General features: G+C 35.5%; 1 protein-coding gene across 1 annotated transcript in view; it reads left to right on the plus strand.

Moving 5' to 3' along the window:
• The window catches only part of LOC150104885 (uncharacterized), a 162,794-nt gene that overhangs the window by 8,071 nt on the left and 130,444 nt on the right, over positions 1 to 24,279 (plus strand). The window contains exon 2 of the mRNA XM_090395396.1: positions 10,077 to 10,143. The gene's annotated coding sequence lies outside the window, so the exon portion shown is untranslated. The remainder of the gene's footprint in view (positions 1 to 10,076; positions 10,144 to 24,279) is intronic.

Raw genomic sequence — 24,279 nt, forward strand, 5'->3', positions numbered from 1 at the left:
TACTTTTCAAAGGGCTAAAGGAGGGAAGGGGATAGAGATAAGAGGACATTCTTGGAAGTTGTATAAATGAGTGGTGCATAAGAGAGCGCGGCATGACCTTTTTACATGGAGAGTGGATGGTGAGTGGAATACATTGCCGAAGGAGTGGTGAGTGCACAAACATTGAACCAATTTAAGATGAGGAATGATAAACATTCTCTCTGTCAGAATGCATCTTATACTATTGCCTCTCTTGATGAGAAGGTATATAATAATAATGATATTTTTTATACTGTAGTAACATTTTATTTATCATCATAGAGAGTATTTATATATATACATATACACACACACACAATAAAGTATACTATTACATTTTCTGCTCAGTACAAAATGTAGAGTACAGTGATTTTTTAAATATAAATGTACATAATTTTTTTTGCAATATCAATATCATAGTTTATTATTATACAGCCTATTTACATATGCGCATTTTTTTTAAAAATATCAGTATCTTAATTATTGTTGTAAACCTTACTGACTGTTTTGTTACATAATCTGCAGTCTTTGATTATGAGGATTACATGTAGATGAGTGAGGTAAATTAATCCCACCTACTTCGAAGCTTGGGTTAGCTTTTATGAAGAGAGTAGGATTAACCTTCACTATTTATGTTGCTGTTACTGTTTATGTATGGGATGTAGGTATTGGATGCTGGTGATTTGTGATGTGTACATTAGTGTTAATGGTATATTAACTTTGTTGGTATATTTTTCAGAGTTCGTTTTTTAATGTTCTGTAGTTATCTATGTGTTTTAAATTTCTTGGTGGTTGTTGAGTTGCGTGGGTATCTGATGTGATCTCACAAAAGAACCGTATGAGTTGTTGAAGGGTATAGGGATGATGATGATGATGATGATGATAATAATAATAATTTTTCTCCTTGTTATTACATCTGTTTTAATAATAATAATTATTATTACATCACACCTCCAGGGAGTCCAAAGACTCATCGAGGGAGGGCATCTACTCTACGACTACCACCACTAGTACTTTCACAGACAATCACAAACACCCATGCCCAAGGCGGGATTCGAACCCGCGGCCTGGAGAGTAGATATGCTGACCACTTGGCCAACCAGGCCGGCGAAATAATAATAATTTTTATTTATTTTATTTATTTTATTATGTCTCAGATAAATTACATACATAGATACAGTAATAATTATATATACACATATATATATAATATTTATAACACATCACAATTGTGAATAACAGATACTTGCAAGTTAATAATATTTTTAAATAATATTTTTTTTCCCTGTATAATGTATTATATTCTTTCTTTGGGAGGCATTTCTGATTTCTTCCTCGAAGCTTAGCAGAGCTTATCTGAGGAAGATAATAGATGATAGAGAGTGGTGGTTTCATAGTTATGTTTCTATACTGGTCGCAAGCCAGGTGTTATACTGTTTGTTGGTACGTGCTTGGAAGACTTCGACTGCTATTACAGTTTAACTTTTTTTTCTTTTTTTCTTTTTTTTTTGCAAATCAGATTGGATTTAGACATGGTGTGTATTTGTTTCTTTGTGTTCTTGTAGTGATGGTTTGTGTGTGCGTTTGCGTGTGTGTGCGTGCGGGCGTGTGGGGAGGGGGAGAGAAACAGGAATTTCACTAATTTTCATTCTCGCTATAATATTTATATAGTGCCTGTTTCAGCTCTCTGTATGTTCCTAGGTTTTTGTTGTCGAACGGCAGTTTGTTTATCATGTCAGGTACGTAGAAGTTTCGGGTGGCTTTGCCGTTGTGATTGTTGTACTTATATGTTATGTAGTTTGTTGACTGTGGTCTTGTTATTTGATATGTTGTTCTGGTTACTCTATATGTTGGGGTGTAGTAGTGTTTTAACATGACTGTGTAGTGGCGTAAGTGTTTCACCTTAAATATTTTGTGTTTTGTCCATGCTTCCTGCTTAAGAGTGGGTTGTTCCCAGAATATCAGTTTTACCATTTTATCTTGCAACCATTGTAGCCTATTAAGTCTGTAGTCTGCGCGCAGAATGCGTATGATGTGATTGCATATCTTCAAATGTTTTCACTATAATCCTTTATAGATTAGTATTTTTATGTGGGTTGGGGCAATGTCTTTTAATCTGTATAGTTTGCTTGCTTATCCTAAGCTTGGTATGTAGGTAGTTTGTATGGCTATTCCAACTTTGATCAGTATCGAAGTGAAGTCCGAGATAGCGTGTTGTTTTCACCTGTGTGATGGTTGTGGTTTTCGGTTCTGCGCTTTGTGTATAGGAGGATGAATGTCGGATAGTGAGATATTTAGTTTCTATGAGCAGGGTTTGGGGTTTTTTGAATATCATTAGCTTTGTTTTTCCAGGGTTTATATATATGCCGTTTTCGGATAACCAGCAAGGAGTGTTGCATATTTATGTAAGCGATATTTTCATTGTTGTGAATGGATGCTATGGCCGTGTCGTCTGCGTACTGGAAGATTTTACTTTTTAGGGGAAGGTGGCTTATGTCGCGCGCGCGCGCGCGCGCGCGCGTGTGTGTGTGTGTGTGTGTGTGTGTGTGTGTTAAATAGAATGGGAGATAGGATAGCTCCTTGCAGTACTCCACAGGTTACGTGTACCTCTTTGCTGTACGCTGATCCTATACGTGTAGTGTGCTTTCTATTTTTCATGTATGCTTTAAACCACTGGAGTAGACGACCTCCAATTCTGATTTCCGTTAGTTTCGTTAACAAGGTTTTATATGTTAGTGTATCAAATGCTTTTGTTAAGTCAATGAATACCACTAACGTTATTCTGTTTTTATCCAATGCAGCGTTTATTAGGTCTATGAAATCTTCCAGGAGTGTTGCTGTTCCTTTAGTTTTTTGAAAGCCATATTGTGTTTTGGGTATGATTTGAAAATTTTCAACGTATGTGGAGAGTTTGTGATGTTTGATACGCTCCATGATTTGGTTGATTACAGACAACGTGGCGATGGGTCTGTAATTACTTATAATGTTTCTTTTTCCCATGTTTATGTATGGGTGTGATTAATGCAGTCTTTAGTGTTTCAGGTATGTGTCCCGTTTCGAAGATTTTATTTAACAGTTTTTCTATAACTGGAAGTAGGTTGGTTGAGTGTTTCTTGATGTCTTTTCGTCTGATTCCGTCTATCGCCAGTCCTTTGTTAGGGTTAATTTGTTGAATTGCCAGTGACAGTTCTTCTTTTGTTACTGTGGGGAATCACATCGACTGGGTTGCTCGTGGACCTAGTGGAGAATGTTCGTTTGTGTGAGGAAAGGTTGTTTCTTGTAGTTTTTGGACAGAGTTTACGAAGTGCTGATTAAAGTTGTTTGCCAACTGTTTGAGGGATTTGGGGTCGCAGGCAAAGCTGTATTTTATTGTTTCTGAGGCAGTGGTTCTGTGTATATTGTACAGCATTTCATTAATCAAGTGCCAGGTTTCCTTTATGCCATTCTGAGCTGTTGTTAATTTGTTGCTGTAATTGTTTCTTTTTGCCGTTCTAATCTGTGTTGTCAGGAGATTCCGTTTTCTTTTGTATTCAGCTTTTAAAGCGATATTGTTCGGTGACTTCTTAAGTTGTTTCCATAGGGCATCTTTTCTTTGTATGTCTGTTAATATGTTGTCTGTTATCCATGGATTTTGTTTCGTTTGGGGGCATATTTTTATTTTTGTTAATGCTTTGTTATATATGTTGTTAAATGCAAGTTTAAGATTATTATATACAGCTTCAGCAGAGTCTAAAGATGCCATCTGCATCCAGTCTGTTTTTCTGATTTCATCGTTTACTATTGTTTCGTTTAGAATGCTATAATATTGTTTAGTAGTCTCAGTGAGTTTAATAATAATAATAATAATAATAATAATAATAATAATAATAATAATAATAATAATAATAATAATAATTAGTAGTAGTCTCAGTGAGTTTAATATAATAATAATAATAATAATAATAATAATAATAATAATAATAATATTTTCCAGAGTTCTTTTTTTAATTTTCTGTAGTTATCTATGTGTTTTTAATTTCTTGGTAGGTTGTTGAGTTGCGTTGGTATCTGATGTGATCTCACAGAAGAACCGTATGAGTTGTTGAAGGGTGTAGGGATGTAGAGAGTTGTTATAGGTCGTTATGCGATATGTGTCTCTATTGTTTCGATAGGTGATGTTGAAGTAATTCCTTCTTAATATCATGTAGTGATTCAGGTTTTTAATGCTCAGGATTCTGTGTGTCGCCATGTGCTGGTAAGATATTGGTTATTGCGTGTAAGGTGTCCAGATCACTGTTGACACGATTTTCCTGTGTAGTGTTCCTAAATTTGTTAGGTGGCTGTTTGATGTGTTTGCATAGACTGTTATATATCTGAGTAGGGATTCGCAGATACCGTGATATAGGAGTTTTTTTATGTTGGATGGCATAATGTCTTTTACTTGGAAGAGTTTTGCTGCGATGATCCGGAGTTTGGTATATAGGTATTCTATATGTTTTGTCCATTTAAGGAGGCAACCTATATAGAGACCAAGGTATTTTGCATGTGTTACAGGTTTGATTTCGGGACATTTGCAGGTATTTCTGTTGTTAATGCAGCAGTATGTGTGACAATGTATCGATAGTGATGCGGGGCTCATGATCTTGGGTTGTGTATTATCAACATCTGTGTTTTGGTGCCGTTGATTAGAATTGCGTTTTGGTGGAAGTATGTTGTGATTTCATTTAAGTCTTGTTGTGCTTCGCAGAGAGCCATGTTGATGTCTGTGTGGATTGCTAGTAGTGCGGTGTCATCTGCGTACTGGAATATTTGACTTCTTATGGCCAGGTTGTGAACATTGTTAATGTATATGTTGAATAGTGTGGGTGATAATATGGCGCCTTGAAGCACACCGTGTTTTATTTGTATACCCCGGCTGTGACATGTACCTGTTTTTGTTACTTGTGTTCTGTTTGAAAGGTAGTTCCTGAACCGTGTATGCAGTGTTCCTCTTATACCTATTGAGTATAGTTTGGTGAGTAGTATGTCATGCTGAAATGTATCAAATGCCTTGATTAAGTCAAGCAGTATAAGACGGCGTACTTGTTTTTGTCGAGAGCTTTGTTTATTGTGTCGGCGATGTCTTCTTATAAAGTGGTGGTGCTTTTTGCTTTCTGAAAGACGTATTGGTTTTGTGAGATGATGTTGTACTTCTGTAAATAGTTCTCTAGTATGGTGTATGTTATTTTTTCTAGAATTTTTGAGATGACTGGTAGGGTAGCTATCGGTCTGTAGTTCTGAGTATCGTTTCTTTTACCGTGTTTGTATATTGTCGTAATTATTGCAGTTTTTAGTTGTTGTGGAATAATGCCTGTGTCGAATATTATGTTCACGAGTCTCAAAAGTATTGGATTTATTTGTTCAAAATGTGTTATAAGATCTGTGATTCTTATTTTTTTCTACTGGAATGATCTTTGGTTTTAGTTGCAAGAGTGCTTCTTTCAGTTCCTGTTTTGTTATGGGTGGAAAATACATCGTTTGTTGTTGACTTTGTGTCAGTAGTTTTTTTGTTGATCGTTGGCAGTTTGTCTTGTTTGAGTTGTGTGATGTTGTTTGTGAAAGCATGGTTGAATGAGTCTGCTAGTTCCTCTTGGTTTGTGTCCTGACCGAAGCTTTTTGCAATAAAATCTTGTGCTGAAGTTTTCTTTTTTCGAGTTACTAATTCGTTGAGTGTAGCCCATGTTTGCTTCATGTTGTCTTTGCATTCCATGAATTTTTGGAAGTAGTATTTTTTTTTTTTAGTATCTTTTTGCCCTACGAATTTTTGTTGTTAGTTGATTTCTTGTGTTTTTGTATTAGGTTTGTAAATGTGTGTTACTGGGTGACTTTTTTTGAGTTTTTTTCCATAGATTTTCTTTTTCAGTAATACTATTTAGTATGTCGTCATTTATCCATGGATTGCTGTCTGTTTTTCGCCTCGTTTGTGTAGGCTTTGTTGCTTTTTTGTATATTTCTGTGAACTTTAGTTGAAAATTCTCGTATAATGTTACAGGATCGTTTATTTTAAGTAGGCAATTCCAGTCTGTATTTTTTACTAGGTTATCGACAATGCTCTTTAGTATGATCGAGTTTTGTCGACTTTTGTGGTGGTGGAAGGGGGGGGGGGTAGGTAACGTGATAAAACGAAGTTGAGACAAAGTAGTGATCGACAATTTTGACATTAATTACTGATGATGTATATGTAGGGATGGGAGTCTGTATGTTGATATGATCAATGCATGATTGTGTTAGTGAGTTATTGAGCATTTCTTCTCTTGTTGGCGAGTTAATGGTAGGATTTATGTTGTACTGACTTAGTATATCAAGATATGTGTTAGTGGTTGAAGAAGCATGGTCAAGAGTATTTATGTTAATATCTCCTATTACGATGAGCCTGTGTGTTGTACGGGGTTCGATGCCGCTTAGCCATGCTTCTAACTCATGAAGAAAGCTGAGTGGATTATTATCTGGGGGTATATTGTGTTTATTGTGTATTTGATACTGTCATGACTATTTGCGATTTCCAAAATTAGTGATTCCGCATGTTCGAAATGAATTTGTTTTTCAGTCACATTGTATTTTCTTTGATAAATGCCACGATGCCACCTCCTCTTTTGTTTGGTCTACATAAGTTGTAGGTTTGGTAATTATTTCTGTTGTATGCGTAAATTTCTGTGTCGTTTATATCAACTTCGGTCAGTATTAGCGCATATGTGTTTATCATAGTGTAGTTGAGTGTTATCAATGTAAGTCAGTGTTTTTTTATACTTCTTATATTTGTGTGTACGATAGTGAAGTTGGTATTGGTGGAAATGTTGTCTGACTATTTTTCAAAGAGTCAAAGACCTTGAAGTTTATATTGTCTGACTAGATATGTTCGCCTGTGTTTGAGATCTCCATTATATAGTTTTTAAGTGATTTCTAATCTTGTTCTTAATAATAATAATAATAATAATAAATTTCAATATTGATATGTATAACGTACGTGGGTGGTCTGAAAAGTTCTCGGCTAACAATGAAAAAACGAATTTATAATTTCAAAATTATTTTTATTTTTCAACATAACTTCCTTAAGACTAATACATTTATTCCAGTGATGCGATGCTCCATCGCCATCATCCCTCTCCCTGTAGTGGTTCTCAGTAAGATCTGCAAAATACTCCTCTATAGCTGCAATCACCACGTATATTGGTAATATATTGATAGCATATAGATATACATTTTCAGTGAATACTATAATGGATTAATTATTATAATATCTCCATTAAAATGCACGTGGTGTGGCCTTCGTCTGAAAAAAATAATTGCAAAAATACCTTTGAGTGGAACTATTTTCCAGTTGCATTCCTAACATGTCATCATAGTGGAGCCACCATGACGACAGTTTCAGCCTATACCTATGAGATATTTTTACAGATTAAAATTAATGAAATTAATTTAATATCAGAAAAAGGTATCACACGTTATTACTAAATTAGCAGTAATCAAAAACTGAAACTGAAAAAAAAAAGAACTATAGTTGAAATAAAATTAAAACAGTTCATTTTTGTTGAAAATAAATATTATGTTATCATGTTCATTTTTAGTTGTTTACTTTTTCTACTTTTTTTTTTTTTTTTTTTAATTTTGGGATGGGGAGAGAGAGTCTATGCCATTTCACAGTGAGGCGCCAGCAGTGCTAGCGCTTTGAAAGCAGTAGCACTATTTTTAATCTATACTTAGTCTAGATCTTAAGTTGTTTATAGCTAAACCTTTTCAGCAATGTCTTGTGGAATATCACTTAAAGCGATAAAATTTAATGTAATTCATTTCTTGATGCAGTCATTAGTAACTGCTAATTAATATAGCTACAAGTAGACCAAGTATTTTTTATCATAAAGAAATTCAGGACAAAGTGAAAGAAGACTTCATATACGAGTATTTACTAAAATAACTGCGGTAGCGACCAATGAGCCCAATTTGCGGTACATTATTAGTCAATTTGTCTCTCTTACTTTCATTTCCAGCTGAGCTTTAAGATAAATTGCCTGTAGAAAATATCCTTCCCACTTTTTTTTTTCTCCCTACAATACGTACGGTAGAACTAAGTACTTAAACTTTATCAGCAGTTAAGCAATCAATAGATGACAAGTTTCATGGCGAAGTGCCCACGTTAAACGAATAAGGTAATAACCTTTATCTTATCTAGACGTACACGACGAGATTTCTTGACATATCAGCATGACGTACTGTATATTACCAAACAGTTCGCAATTGTTGCATTCAGTATAGAAGTGGAATCAGATTTTACGTGTATTTATAGCAACTGAAACACTATAATCTGTTTTCTATTATTTGACTTAAATGAAAAACGTATCCAATATTAGAACGTGCTGAATATAGTAGCCCAGCTCTTGTTTAAGATTTAAACATGAACAGACAGATACATGACACAAACATTGCATGAAGATTATTAATTTTATTTTGATTTAATAATGTTTTATTTTAATTAATTAATAGTATTAATATTAATAACTTATTTCAGTTAATTCTAGATTAAAGTTAATTATATTAAGTAATATTCAAATTTTATTAATGATAGAAGTTTTAATTATAGTATATTTTTAGATACTTCTATTTAATGAAACATTCGTGCATTACTCTTTGTTTCATTTATGATTCTTTAACTAATGAAATAAATAAAGATATCCACTAGGAATTGTGTAACCCTATAGAAAAGCCCTTTGCGTTCATAACGCTAGGCTACCCAGAAAAAGACCATTGTAGGTTTGATTTTAGTTGTTGACCACAGGAACTTTTATCTGTGCTTTTCTTCTTCTATCTGTGCTTTACTTCCACAGTTAGCGATCATGGGTACGGACGATGATAATAAAACATAAAAAATCTGCTAACGATTTTTTATTCCCTAAAAGTAGGTGAAGTCGTTTATTACTAAGTTTGGGAGACTAGTGGGGCAGCAAAATTCACTTAGCCAATCAAAGAAACTGGCTAGTTTCTTTGATTGGCTAAGTGGATCTTTGATTGGCTAAGTAAATTTCCATCGCATGCTAACTGGCATCCGGTGAAGACTGGCATTACTCGACCCCTAATCTTAACATTATATATTATTGTCTGAAATGCTGTGAGATTTACGGTCGCTTTTCATGAGTTGTGAGATTAAAAACTCGCGGTTTTCCCAACTTAACCATACCAGAGATTGACTAACTCGTGGAAAGTTTAGAAAAACTTCCTCTAATCAGAGACTAGAATCGACTTAGAACGGAAGTTTCGAAGAGTTCTTTTGTCATAAGACTGACAGGATATTTTGCCAATTATCGTGATTATCACGCTATAAAAAGCGCTTAGCTACTATTATGGACACAAATGCCATTTACTCATGTCTATGCGTTACAGGATTTCTTTCTTTCTTTTTTTTTTTTTTAGAAATCGAGAAACAGCTTTTTTTTCCGAATAGGAATAGGGCGGAACTCTCTTAGCCCAACTAACAACTTTGCATTCTTAGAAACGCAAAATGCAAACCCAAACGTTCGATTTTTTTTGAATTTCTGGATAAAAAACAATGTTTACCGAACGGGGGGGGGAAGGGAAAAACTACTTGCCAGCGCCAAGGATTACCTTGAATTTCAGCTTGAGAAAACTGAAAAATAAGCTTAGAACAAAAGTCAATTTTCAGCTGCCATAAGCCTATATTTATTAAATTGTCAGTACAGTAAGATTCATGTTAAAATATAAAACTATTATTAATTTTAATGTTATCAAAAGCAAGTAAGTGTTCCCACATCACAAAGTTGCGTTGCAACGATAAACTATGCCTTAATATATTTTTATCCGTACTTCAATTACAATTATCGGGATTTATCATGATTATTGTACTTTAGCGTGTGAAAAAATCTCTAAAATTAATTCAAGCTTAAACCTGAGGTGGCTATGGTATTTTAGTTGACAATGGCGATACTCTGTGTGAAATATTTAATCGGCTGAATCATGAGTCATATGAAATACTTATCAAGCATGGATATCGTATTTTAGTCAGTTTTTTTTTTGTTTTGTTTTACTTTCAGTCAGAAATCCGTGGAATGCTGAACGAGAACTCCGACCATCAAGAGGATAACAACAGAATCAGTTATGGTATTAATTTTTTTTATGTATATACGTATTTTATCAATATTCCTAGAAAATTTGTTTAGTAGAATAGATTGGGATCAGGACACTTTTTTCGTATTTGTTTCTTTTCAGTGAATAGAAAAAAATACAAAAATATAAATGGTGATTGTTGCAATAATGCATTTTACCGTATTTGCGGATAGTTTATTTCAATAGTCTTCCGATTTTTTTTTTTAACAGCTTACATGTTTAGATAAACAGGGATGTAATGACAGTCTGTGAAGAATGGTCACATGGCAAGGATTTGATTCACTAATATTTCTGAAGGGACGAGAATGCATCAGTCGATTCTTACTAATCAACTTGGCGTTATAGATTTCTTCAACCTCTTAACTTCTGCAATTTTTTATCTCTTAATTTCTGGGTAATAAACTAGCGTACTTGAGTGGAGGGGAAAAAAAATCAAACTTTGATTTTTTTTTAAATGATCAAATGAAAATTTTGAATGATTTAGTTTTCAAACACTCAATCTTATAGGAAAAACGATTTTTTTTTCGTCTTCTTGCTGATTTATCATTATTCTTTTTTAAATGACGAATAATAACAGCTTAATATTTCTTTTAGTATTTTTAAAAGAAATTCCAAAAGATATATTCAACTGTTATGATTGACCATGAATAAATTGTTTATTTATGCATAATTTTGGATGCATTGATTCAGAGTGATCAAGCCAAGCTTAAATATGTAAAAAAAAAAAACATCTTTAGCTAATATTAATTATCGTAATGTTTGCTACAATTTACCCACTTTAGATTTTTGTATCGTTTTCTAATATAATATAAATATATTTGAGCCTCCGTAACTCAGTCGGTATAGACGAATTACTTTGATTGGAAAAACCTGGATTCGATTCCGGTCAGTGACATGAGGAACATTTATCTGGTCTCTTTCGACTAAAGGTGAGTTAGCCGGTCTCATACGATGTAGGATTTTTTTTTTTTTCACCCGGAAACTCGAGTTTTTGTCCCCCAGAACAGGCAAACCGTCCACGGGAACAAACACACACACAAACACATACGGATCACGTGTCCTTAGGGAATTCAACAGAGGAGTGATGAGCCGGCTGCATTAATTCGTTGTAAGCCCTTTATTAAGGGGAGAATCAACCCGTCCTAAGGGACGGATGAGAAGGACAGGACAGAATAGGACAGAAATATAAATACAGTATATTGAAAACTACGGTATTGTTTTGATAGCTTAAAAGCAATATACATCATAGGTTTCAAGTATTATTCAAGAGCGTGTTCACTTGGCATCACTCTGAAACGTTCTTTTCCATATATTAAAGCGACAGTCAATTTTCTAGAAACAGATATGCAATCAGCACATCTGCAGTAACTAATGGCATATCATTTAATCTGTCATCATTCTAATAAGAAGCATGTCTGATAAATCGAATTTTACTAGAATTTAATTTAATTTATTTGTTATGAGAATCTCACCTGCGATAGGTTGTAAGTTTATCTATAAACGTTGTTTTAGAGATGAAAGATAGTCTTTTTTTCAGTCATTAAAGGCTTATAATTAGTGGTCTGACACTCTCACCACGAGCTACGAAAAGCGTCTCCAACACTTTTACACACCCAGAGGCTGTTTGCTGAAGAGCGGGTAAGTTATCTATTTGGCCCACTATTCAATTATTATCACCAAGAAAAATTATTGGAATGCGGTGGATCTTTCTTTTACGTGAAAGAGATCGCAACAAAGTTCAGGGAAGTAAGGATGATCCTATTTTCGTCGATTTAGAAATTATCCGACAGGTTTCGCCGTAGAGCCTCATGCACAGGGCTTGACATATTATATAAAACCATATTCACCATGCAAAAACTACATGCTCAAACCTCTCTCCAATTTTTTAACGATTTATCACAATAACTCAATAGGAATTTCATAAAGTGATTAGGAGTATCTTACCATGGTTGGAGAAGTGATTTTTTTTTTTTTATTAAGTAAAAATATTATTTTGTTCTGTCTGCATTTACTCGCCAGCGAGCAAAATCCACTCGCCACGGCTGAATGGACAAGTGAGTGGTTTAAAGCGGATTTGTCGAGCCCTACTCGCGCATGTTTTGCGGCAACACAGTGAAGAACATGTCTATCTAACAGAAATTCCCAGTCATGTTTTAAATGTGCCGAAGGCATGCACGCATCACTAGTACTGTGCATTGATTGTTGCATTTTCCTGACTAGAGTGATCTTACTTGGTTTTTGCTGGTGACAATGCAGAATAGAAAAATCAAACAAAGAAAAGGCTTTCGGAAACCCGGAGGGAAGGTGGTGGTGGTGGGGGGGGATGATTAATATCGCCAACAGTGCAAAACAAAACTGATAGTCAGAAACTTTCAACATGATAGTCAAGATGTATGGTTGAAGAAGAAGCTTACTTTGAAAAAATCTACATTCTCAGTTCATAATCTTGTAAATCTTGTAAGCCTTTTACTTTGTGCATTCCCAAATGCACTGTTTTGTCAACATTGTCTTCCGTCTATGAGATTCCAAATAGATAAAAAAATATGAACGTCTGGTTGGGGGGAGAAACCCAAAATATACTAAAATTAAAATAAATAAATAAAAGCCTTCATAATGACGTTATTTTAATTATAGTGCCTCTTATTCTGAAATTCACCAATATTCTGAGCCACATATGATTATCTCAATCGACGATGTTTTAAAATGTGAAATAGCAATATCTCAAATATGAATCTCGTAAGGTAAACTCATAAATATTTCATAAATAAAATACCTCTCTTCATTAGAGAAGTATTTTATTATATATATATATATATATATATATATATATATATATATATATATATATATATATATATATATATATATATTAAAGATACCAAGCTATTTTAAACCTGGTTTTATTCCATTTCCCAAGTAAGCAAACAGACAAACAAGTCAAGTTTGCGCCTGCACGTATTGGAAGTCTTGCTGACCCTCAAAGTAGTGCAAGTCAAGGCAACTCATGGTAAAAGTAGATTTAGCTCTGATCACTATTCTTAATATTTACCCTTAATGCACAGCCCATCTCCTAGAGGAGAGGTATGATGCTTTGTATTAAAGGCAAGGGGCCACTACCCAGACCGGTTTCGACCTTTATTGAGGTGTCTCATCAGTGGGAGCCAGGCTAGAAATACCATCATCATCATCATCATCGAATTCCTGCCATGTACCCTCAAGGGGTGTACAGGATATGATAGTACTATATGAAAAAAATTACATCATTACTAACTTCCTATCTATAATTTTCCATCAAATCAGTCTGTTACTTGTCAAGACTCCAACATTATCAGATCTTATATTTCTATCGTCTAAGGCACTTTGTATCAATCCACCTATATCTTGGTCTTCCTCTGGGTCGTTTTGCTGCCAACCTGACAGAGAACACTTGTTTTGCTAATTTTTCTTCGCCCATTCTGTTTAAGTGACCATACCACCTGAGATTAGCTCTGCTAATGCATTCCTGGATGCTGACAATGTCAAGTTCTTTCCTAATATCCTCGTTTTTAATATGATATTGCCATTGATGCCATCTGTTCACACCTATAATCTTTCTCAGGACTCTCATATCTGCAGTCTCTAGTCTTTGGTCAAGTGTTTTACTTCTGACCCAGCTATCAGATCCATAAGTTAAAACTGGTTTGAACACTGTCTTGTATACAGCTAATTTAGTGTTCCGACTAATTTCTCTCTTATTCCACATGAATTTATTCAATTGACTTCCCACCATACCAGCTTTGCTGATTCTGTTGTCTATTTCTATATTTAATTTACCATCTTCACTAAAAATCGTGCATAAGTAGCTGAAATGTTTTACTTGTTCCACAGGTTCTCCATTCACAACACAGTTGACATTTTCAATGATTCTGCCTATTTTCATTGTCTTTGTCTTTTTATTGCAGACCCTCATACCATATCTATTACAACAGTTATTCAATTTAATCAGAGAATCTTGCAGACTTGTAGCGGATTTATTTAGAAGTATAACATCATCCGCATAAAGCAAAGAGCTGATGTTAACATCTCCAATTTTGATATCATGTTTAATACCACTTTACTTCATAATGTGATCCATATAGATAATGAATAACAGAGGGGATAATGTACATCCTTGTCTCACACAGATTTAACATTAAACCATCTTCCTGTACTTCCTTCAATTCTAACTGCTGACTTACAACTCAAATAAAGACTAAGTATTGCTTGATATAATGCCCCATTGACACCATATAACTGTAACGTATTGAATAGCTTCTCTCTTGGCACCTTGTCATATGCCTTTTCGAAATCGACAAAACTTAAATACAGATCTTTGTTATATTCCCATGATTTCTCCACTATTTATCGTAAAGTGAAGATCTGATAATGACAGCCTCTATTTGGCCTGAATCCAGCTTGTTCTTCACCCAGCTTTTCTTCCACAATTCTTCTCAATTGTTTCTCAAGTATACTTGCACAGATCTTGCCAGGAACACTCAGTAGGGAAATACCTCCGTAATTCTCACATTCAGTTTTATTTCCCTTTTTATATATGGGTACTATGACAGCTCTACTCCAATCATCGGGAATTCGTCCCTCTGTCCAGGCTTTCTGAACTATGCAGTGCAGCCACTGTAAGACTTTTATACCACCATACTTCAGCATTTCTGGTCGAATATCATCTACTCCTGCTGCCTTTCCACATTTTAAGCCTTTGATGGCTTTTTCTACTTCAAGTATGGATATGTATTCCTGACTGCATGCCTGGTCAGTGTCCTAACTGCTAAATAAAACAAGCAGTGATGACAGCTTGTTTTATTTAGCAGTTTTTCAAAGTAATTACTCCATACTTCAAGGATATATTTATCTTCCATTTTCATGTCACCTTTATTATCTCTAACTCCTTTTACAGCACTCTTTCCTCCATTTCTAAGCTTCTTCAACAACCTCCAGAATATCTTACCGCTTCTTGATATTTATTTTCTATATTCCTGTCAAAGTCCTCCCATGACTTTTGTTTAGCTAGTTTTACACAGTGTTTAGCATTCTTGCATTTGTCTCTGTATTCTCTAAGAGCACAAGCCGACTTATTTGCCAGGAACTTTTGATATGCTTTCTTCTTTTCCTTCACTGCCTCTTTAACTTCCTGTGTCCACAATGGAGTTCTAATTTTTCTATCCTTGCAGACAACTTCACCACATGCCTCTCTAGCTGAATCAATCAGAGCTTTCTTCAAGGCTTGCACTGAATCTCCAAGGTTTGATTCCTGTTCTCAAACTCTTTCATTTTTTCTTCAATAATCTTTGTGTATTTTAGTCTACAGTTCACATCTGAGAGCTGCTGAACTTTTATTCGCTTTAAAACTTTCTTACATGTTATTATTTTCAATATGAAATTCAAATTTATCCTGCTCAAGACTAAATAGTGATCGCTTCCAATTTCAAATCCTCTGTATACTCTGGTGTCCTGTATCAGGGAGAAAACATCACTATCAACAATAACATAGTCAATGAGACTTTTCTTATTCCTTGCCTCTTCTCTCCATGTGAATTTGTGCATATTTTTATGTTGGAACATGGTGTTAGTAATAACCAGTCCATTTCCCTGAGCAGAAATTCAACAGATATTTGCCATTATTATTAGCTTTGCTCTTTTCTCCAAATTTTCCCAAAATATTTTTGTATGTCTGACAATCATTTCCTTCTCTACTATTTAGATCCCCAACAAAGACCAACTTTTACTTTTTCATTGTGTCAGTTGCTTTTTCTAAAGCCTCGAAAAATTCCTCCACTTCTACCTTAGTGGAACCTTCTGTGGGACCATAGGCACAAATAAGTCTCATTGTCCAGTTCCCCATTCTCATATTTGCCCACATTACTCTACTTGAGACTGACTGCCATTCAAGAAGATTAGCCTTGTATTTTCTGTTGAATACTATGGCTACTCCTTCTTTTCCTTGATTGTCATTGCCTGAATATAACATTTTGTATTTACTGCTCAGAAATATCTCACCAGTTTTTGTCTTTTTTGTTTCAGTCACCCCTATTATGCCGATCTGGTACTTATCTAATTCCTCAGCTAGCTCCATTTCTTTGCCATTCAGGCTTCTTATGTTGATAGTACCGATCTTTAACTCTGGTGATGTTGAGTTGGGATGTGTTTTCAGATTTGTTCCAGTAGCTGACTTTTCACTGTTTACCCTGGTTCCCTGGCGAAAACAACGGGTGCCTTGTTTAAACGGGCGATTCCAGCCGGCATGAAATTTTGTCATGTTGTACCATCATTTTTTATTTTGGTTTAACCAATAAGAATACAATTTGGTCGGCTAAATCCGAAATTGCCAGCCCATCCTCGTTCGTTCAGTATCCAGATAGATACCCAACAGGGTGCACCACGAGAAGGTGAGGATTGGACATTAGGTTAGAAGCCCTGGTCGGTTCTCCACATTCCTTTAAAGGCTACGTGGAGGTCTCCTCTCAGTTATACAGCTTATGGAGACAGGCTAGCCATATTAGCAGATTAATAGATGAAAGATAGATAAAGTAAGTACTGACTAGATAATAAGAGAAGGAAAGGTCCCCCCACAGACAAGATAGAGGGGATCTACCGAGGTTTGATATAACCTGATGGATAATGCTAAGGAAATAATTACAAAATTAAGGGAAGGGGCTATATCCAGCACTGGATGGAAAGAGGCTAAAGAAGACAAAGAAGGAAGTACATTATACTTGACAAGAAGTCACATTACTGGTTTTGTACACATTTTATTCAATACTAATAAAAGGCAAATATATGGACATTTGGGCAGCACCCATGTCTTTTAAGTAGTGAAAGCTATGGCAACTTGGGGATTATTATTATTATTTCGGGCGACTCCAGGAGTCCTTAGACTCATCGGGGATGCCAAGGATTGTATTCTCATAAGCTCTCAGGTCAACTTAGAAAATTTTCATAGTTTTTTTCAAACATTTGGATTTGAAATAATGTTGGATCTAGAAGAAAGAAAAAAGTACATTATACTTGACAAGAAGCCATATTACTGTTTTTGCACACATTTTATTCAAGCATGAGCAAACAATATTTTTAGCAAGATATCTGCTTGTCTTATGATGTCGTCTTATACTTAGATAAAACGTGGATCAAAGCATATATTAGCTCCAAGTATACAAGCTAATTATGATAGCTATGAAAGTTTTGTAAGGTGACAAAGGAGCTTATGAGAATACAATTCTCAGCATCCCCAAGTTGCCCCAGCTCGCACTACTCAAAAGACGTGGGTGTTGCTCAAGAGTCCATATATTTGCCCTTTATTAGTGCATTTTAAAAAACTTAAAACAGCAAAAATGAGAATTTTTGCTGTCTTAAGTTTTTTTCCTGGTCTATGAAGAAAACAAACCAGTTCAAAACATATGTCAGGCCAGTGAAACCTCAAAATATGCACTAATAAACGGCAAATATATGGACACCCGGCCAAGACCCACGTCTTTCAAGTAATGAAAGCCACGGCACCCCGGGGATGCCAAGGATTGTATTCTCATAAGCTCTCAGGTCAACTTGCAAAACTTTCAGTTTCTACAAACATTTGGATTTGAAATAATGTTGGATCTAGTATCCACTTTGCCTATGTAATTTTACATCACCAAAATGAAGCCTTATGGCTTTTTCTTTTAGTAATTAATTATGATAGCTATTTTGTACTGATGGTCATTTATTTTTTTTCCTTTAATTTTAAGTGTGTGTTAATATAATGTTGTAATGAAGTTTAATAATAATCAATAATCAAATTCATGAATATGAAAAGATGCAAAATGTGGGCAGCTATGTCGTGAAAAAGAGCCCTTAAAGCATGAAACGTTAAAATCTAGTTATCTCCAGAAACCAAGTCTTGGTGTTTTTAATTTTTTTTAATACTATAGTAGCTTGAATGAAACACCTATCAATGTATATATATCTCAGGTGTATATAGCAATAATAATAAATTATATCACTATTGAAATTAATGAGATATTAAATCCCACATTGCTTCAAAACCGAACAAGAAACTCAAAGATCGGAATCAAAGAGCTTCATGCCGAATACAGTAAACTATAAAAGTATTGGCGGACACCAGCGTAAGCCAAAGCATGCAGCACAAACTAGGGCAACTCATAGCAAAGGCGGGTAAAGCTCCGATCACCATTCTTAGCACCTCCCATAATGCAAAAACACATCTCCCAGGAGATGCATGATGTTATACACCATGGTGGAAGATCACTACCCAGACCGGCCCCGACCCCCATTGAGGTCTCACCAGTGAGTAGGCAGACCAAATTAATACCGAGAGCATAGCGAAAAGAACTTATATACTCTGCTATAGTGTTATATCGCTGAAATAAAGCATATTTCGGCAATGTAACATTATAGCTCTTTATTTAAGTAATTTAATGGGTACACCTGTTTGACAACTCATATAGCAGAGTATATAAGTTCTTTTCGCCATACTCTCAGTATTAATCTGGTCCACGTACCCACCGATGAGACCCCAATAAAGGCCGAAACCGGTCTGGGCAGCGACCCTCCACCACAATATATAACATCACACATCTCCTAGGAGATGCGCCCTCACATTATGGGAAATACTAAGAATAGCGATCAGAGCCCCATCCACCTTTGCCATGAGCTGCCCTAGCCTGCACTACATGCCCCAGCGTACGCCAGTATCCGCCGATACCCCCATAGTTTACTATATTCGGCATGAAACCCTTCGACTCCAATCCTTGAGCCTCCCATTCGGCTCCGAAACAATGTGGGATTTAATATCCCCTTAATTTAAATAATGTTACATCGCTGAAATGTAGCCTATTGGCTCTTTATTTAAGTAAATATATCACTTTTTAATATACCAAGATTTTAGTAATACAGAGCTTATAAGTATTTTACCAGAACAAGTTACCATAAGGTGTTTTAACCTTATTAAATTAAAAATCTCAGGAGGAGATATAAATGTAGAAAGTATTTTGCCTTGGGTATAATAAATGTTAAAAATACCAAGCTATTTTAAACTTGGTTTTACTCCATTTCCACAAGTAAGCGAACAGACAAACAAGTCAAGTTTGCGCCTGCACGCATTGGAAGTCTAGCTGACCCTCAATAAGTTTAAAACACCTTATGGTAACTTGTTCTGGTAAAATACTTATAAGCTCTGTATTACTAAATCTTGGTATTTCTGGCCTGGTTCCCACTGATGAGACCTCAATAAAAGTCGAAACCGGTCTGGGTAGTGGCCCCTTGCCTTTAATACAAAGCATCATACATCTCCTCTAGGAGATGGGCTGTGCATTAAGGGTAAATATTAAGAATAGTGATCAGAGCTTATTCTACTTTTACCATGAGTTGCCTTGACTTGCACTACTTTGAGGGTCAGCAAGACTTCCAATACGTGCAGGAGGAGATATAAATGTAGAAAGTATTTTACCTTGGGTATAATAAATGTTAAAGATACCAAGCTATTTTAAACCTGGTTTTACTCCATTTCCCAAGTAAGCAAACAGACAAACAAGTCAAGTTTATGCTTGCAAGTTTAGCTGATCCTGCACGTAGTGCAAGACCAAGGCAACTCATAGTAAAAGTAGAATAAGCTCTGATCACTAATCTTAATATTTACCCATAATGCAAAACCTATCTCCTTGAGGAGTAGTGGAAGAGTAGGGTAGTGCACCCTTGCCTTTAATACAAAGCATCATACATCTCCTCCAGGAGATGTGCTTTGTATTATGGGTAAATATTAAGATTAGTGATCAGAGCTTATTCTACTTTTACCATGAGTTGCCTTGGTCTTGCACTACGTGCAGGGTCAGCTAGACTTGCAACACTTGCAGGCGCAAACTTGACTTGTTTGTCTGTTTGCTTATTTGGGAAATGGAGTAAAACCAGGTTTAAAATAGCTTGGTATCTTTAACATTTATTATACCCAAGGTAAAATACTTTCTACATTTATATCTCCTCCTGAGATTTTTATTTAATAAGGTTAAAGCACCTTAGGGTAACTTGTTCTGGTAAAATACTTATAAGCTCTGTATTACTGAACTGCGTATATATATATATATATACACCTTTCTTTTTCGGTTTCCAGTCCTATCTATAGTTTTGTTTTCTCTGTACTTCATGTTTTTGTTTTTGTTACATGTTCCCTTTTTAGGATTTTTCATTTTTCTAAAGTGAAAAATCAACGACCGTTTTAGAATCGCCCCTGGGGGGCAAACAGTAAAACAGGTCAACTGAGGCCTGTATATATATATATATATATATATATATATAAGTGAAAAAGGCGAAAGTTCTCGACTTCATGAAATAATAATAATCAAGCATGCTGAGGTTGCTAAGATTCCATCACATTCTGATAACTTTTATTACAGTAGGTTGTTATAATTGTTTTATTTTATTATTAGTTATTGTTGTTAATCTCTTACTGTGGTTACATATACTTTCCTATACTTACATGCCTATGTTGTTACATAGGCATGTAAGTATATATATATATATATATATTTTAAATATATATATATAACTTTAATATATATATATATATATATATATATATATATATATATTAAAGATACCAAGAAATTTTATACTTGGTTTTAATCCTTATTCCAAGTAAGCAAAACAAAGTTTTGTGCGTGAAATATATTCACGTGTGAGCTACTTGTATATAGAGGCTAATGACTTCATATCACTTACCTTAGTATATATCCCATAATGCAAAGAACAGCCTGTAAAGATAGCCTGTAAAGAGCTCACTGAGTCTGTATAAATTATACACTTTTGGTAGCAGTTTTCTTTTATATGAACAAGTGCAAGCTGAATGGCATGTAACTCTGCTGTATAATTACTGCAATCAGGTGGGATCTGGTTGGAGATAATAATAATAATAAGGAAACACAGCAGCACAGCTAACAGAGGTATTAGTTCTTGAACCAGCAGTACAGATAGGCAGGAAATCAGAGTATACTGCTCTGTGTGCATTAAACGATTGGAGGTAGACAGATGATGGAGTATGAGATTTCTGTAGCTGACAAAGTGAGAGGTTGCAGGATGGTGTGCAAACCTGCCATGGAGGAATGCTGTTATGTTTAGCATAGGCAATGTTGTCAACATTTATATCAAGCGCTTGCATAATATCTTTAGTACGCATACCAAAAGGACGTATGGCAGTTTGAAGTGTGTGGTATTGAGCTTCCCAGCAGAGAAAAGAGAGTAGTTCATGTAGGATGATCTGGGAGAGACTTTATCTTTAGGGCAGGTAATTAAGAGACAACTGTTTCCGTCGAAGTGATAGAGCTGGTTCATTTGCTTCAACACAAAGACTCTGAGTGGGTGATGTGCGAAAGGCACTAGTAGCTATCCGTATACCCTGATGATGGTTGGATTCCATCCATCATCAGGGTATACGGATACGGGTACATACGGTATACGGATACGGATACGCGGATTACTCTGTGTTGCTGAACCATAGACTTGAGACCCATAATCGACCTTTGAAAGTATAAGTGCATTATGAAGATGGAGCAATGAAGCTCGGTCAGCACCCCACTCAGTAGAGGATAGAGTGCGAAGAAGGTTCAACGTTCTCTTGTACTTTTCTCTTGGTTGACGAATGTGTGCTAGAAATGTAAGTTTACTGTCAAAGATCAATCCTAAGAATTTGGCTTCTGTAGCTACTGGAATAATAGTGCGTCCCATTCTTATTTCAGGATCTGGGTGAAGAGTGCGTTTTCGGCAGAAAACGTTTTTAACAGAAAACATAGACACGTTTTTCTGTTAAAAACCTAAATCCATTACTACGAGCCCACAGAGAAACATGATCAATTGCTTGCTGAAGTTGTTGTTCAATTATCCTTATATTACGGGAGTGGCAGTAAATTGTGAAGTCATCAACATATAGAGCATTGTCTACAGTGGGAGGAAGCTGTTCGGTGATTGAGTTAATTTTAACAGCAAAAAGTGTCACACTTAAGACAGAGCCATGGGGAACACCCTGTTCTTGATGTTATGATCCATAATATGATATGATCCATAATATGATATGATCCATATTAACGTATTCCCCACTCTGACTTGGAAAATTCCAGGAAAGAAAGTTTTTAATAAATACAGGAAGGTGTCCTTTAAGACTCAGGTTATAGAGGTTTTTTAATATGCCATATCTCCAGGCTGTGTCATAAGCTTTTTCCATGTCAAAAAAAAAAACTGAAACAAGGTGTTCTTGCTTGAAATGCATCTTTTATACAAGTTTCTAAACGAACCAAATGGTCTAAAGTTGAGCGCTGTCTACGGAACCCACATTGTGTATTGGAGAGAAGATTATTGCTTTCTAAATACCAGAGAAGTCTGGCATTAATCATTTTCGCTAGTATCTTACAAAGACAGCTGGTCAGAGCAATGGGTCGATAATTATTTACTTGTGTTAAATCTTTTCCTGGTTTTAGGATAGCAATGACAATTGACTTATGCCAAGAATTTGGAAACTCTTCCTCTACAAGTATTCTATTGTATAGTAGGAGAAGGAGATCCATAGAAGATGATGGTAGATATTTTATCATTTCATAATGGAAGTCATCAGGCCCTACTGCACTAAGGGCGAGATAGTAGGAGAGTCTTTTTAGTTCCTTCTTAACAAATGGCTGATTCTATGGCTCAAGAACATTGGTAGAAAAATTTAGCCTTTGTTTCTCTTGCTGTTCTTTCAGAATTACAAATTCAGGAGGATATGAAGCTGTTGCTGAGATTCTGGCAACATTTTCTCCCATAGTGTCTGCAATGGCTTTGGGATCAGTAATAACACTTTCATTATGGTCTAAGGTAGGCAAACAATGTGTTCTATATCTGCCTTTCATTTTCCGGATTTTATCCCATACAATTTTTGCACTACTCATTTGATTAATTGAGTCTGACGCCTCACATAGCAAGATCACGCTTGGAAACTATAAGGTTTGATGTGGTGGAATATGTACGAAATATTTCCCATACTCTCTGTTGATCTTTATTGGCTGTCTGACATTCTGATGCACTCTGTTATATATTTTACCGCTTCATTGATAGGCATTTGACCTATGGCATCAGTATTAAATTTTGCAAGATGAGAGCAAGTGTTCCAGTCAGCCTGGTCAATTTTCCGTAAATTTATCCGTGTTGGTGAACATGGTTCCTGTGAAGACATTGTGCAGAGAACAGGAAAGTGATCACTTCCACATATGTTCTCTTCAACGTCCCATGTGAACAGTGGAAGAATGGAAGGGGAGTAGATTGTAAGATCAATTGCAGAATATGAATGGGTAGGCATATGGATGAAAGTATTGAGTTCATTATTTAAAAGGGAGAGGTTATTTTTATCAAGAATTCTTTCAATGATTCGACCTTATCTATTAGTGTTGGCACTACCTCATAGAGTTTTGTGACCATTAAACTCACCCATCAAAAGTATGAGTACAGGCAGTTGCGAGATAAGGTTATCAAAATCAATTTCATTAACTCAGCACTTGATGGTAAATAAATTGAACATACTGTAATAAGAAATCCCACGGAGAAGCGAATCGCTACTGCTTCCAGAGAAGTATTAAGTTGTACCTGATGGAAAGGAATATGACTGCCCACAAGGATAGCTACTCCTCCATGAGCAGGACCACCTCCAGTTCCATCCTTGCATACAGCAGTGAAATTCCTAAAGGTAGGGTCCTCATTGGGTCTTAAGTTTCCTGTAGACAGAAGCAGAAGGGTTTGTGCTTCTGCAAAAAATCTTGATATCATCGATATTCTGGCGAAATCCACGCCAGAATATCTAGTTTTCGGGAGGTTGAGGGCTTACCTTTGTCATATTGATATTTATCAATTGTTTTGGGGAAGTATGGACGGCCAGTGTCCATCTCTTCCTCTAGTAGTTACGTCTGATGTGTTAATGTCAGTTGGTAATTTAGTTTACTTTCACTGGGTACTGAAGTATCCATTTTTTCTGTGGGAGTATCTGGTGGTTTATCTTTAAGTGATATCTTTGCCATAATTTTTTTGACAAGTGGGTTTTCATCGAGTGAGATCATTTTTGGAGTTGTCTGTGGAGTAAGGCCATAGGTCATGTGA

Source organism: Typopeltis vanoorti, chromosome 7 (genome assembly GCF_054136105.1).
Source record: "Typopeltis vanoorti isolate ZY-2024b chromosome 7, IOZ_Tvanoo_1.0, whole genome shotgun sequence".
Classification (NCBI taxonomy): Eukaryota; Metazoa; Arthropoda; class Arachnida; order Uropygi; family Thelyphonidae; genus Typopeltis; species Typopeltis vanoorti.